Below are 311 nucleotides of genomic sequence, written 5' to 3'. Positions count from 1 at the left end.
CGAATCCTGCTGAGGATAGAGTTTGTACCTTAAATTAATATTGGTTACACTTAGAGCAACTAAAGTAGAAAAACAACATAGCAACAAAGATGTGCGGAGTGTAACAAAACTGAAGTCGATGGAGGCGAGTGGTCTGAAAAACGGATACTTAAAAAATAAGAGTGTGGAGAGCTGATACTCGCGTCGCGAGAAGGGACTTCTGACAGAACAAAAAAAAAAAGCATGCGTATGGACAAAGCAACGCCCACTCCAGCATTGAGATTGGGGATACTTTGCGACTGGTATGTAATGAATGCCCGCACACGTTTTAT

The sequence above is a fragment of the Trypanosoma equiperdum genome (assembly GCF_001457755.1).
Source record: "Trypanosoma equiperdum strain OVI genome assembly, contig: ctg_1566, whole genome shotgun sequence".
NCBI classification, from domain to species: domain Eukaryota; phylum Euglenozoa; class Kinetoplastea; order Trypanosomatida; family Trypanosomatidae; genus Trypanosoma; species Trypanosoma equiperdum.
This window is presented reverse-complemented; position numbering follows the sequence as displayed.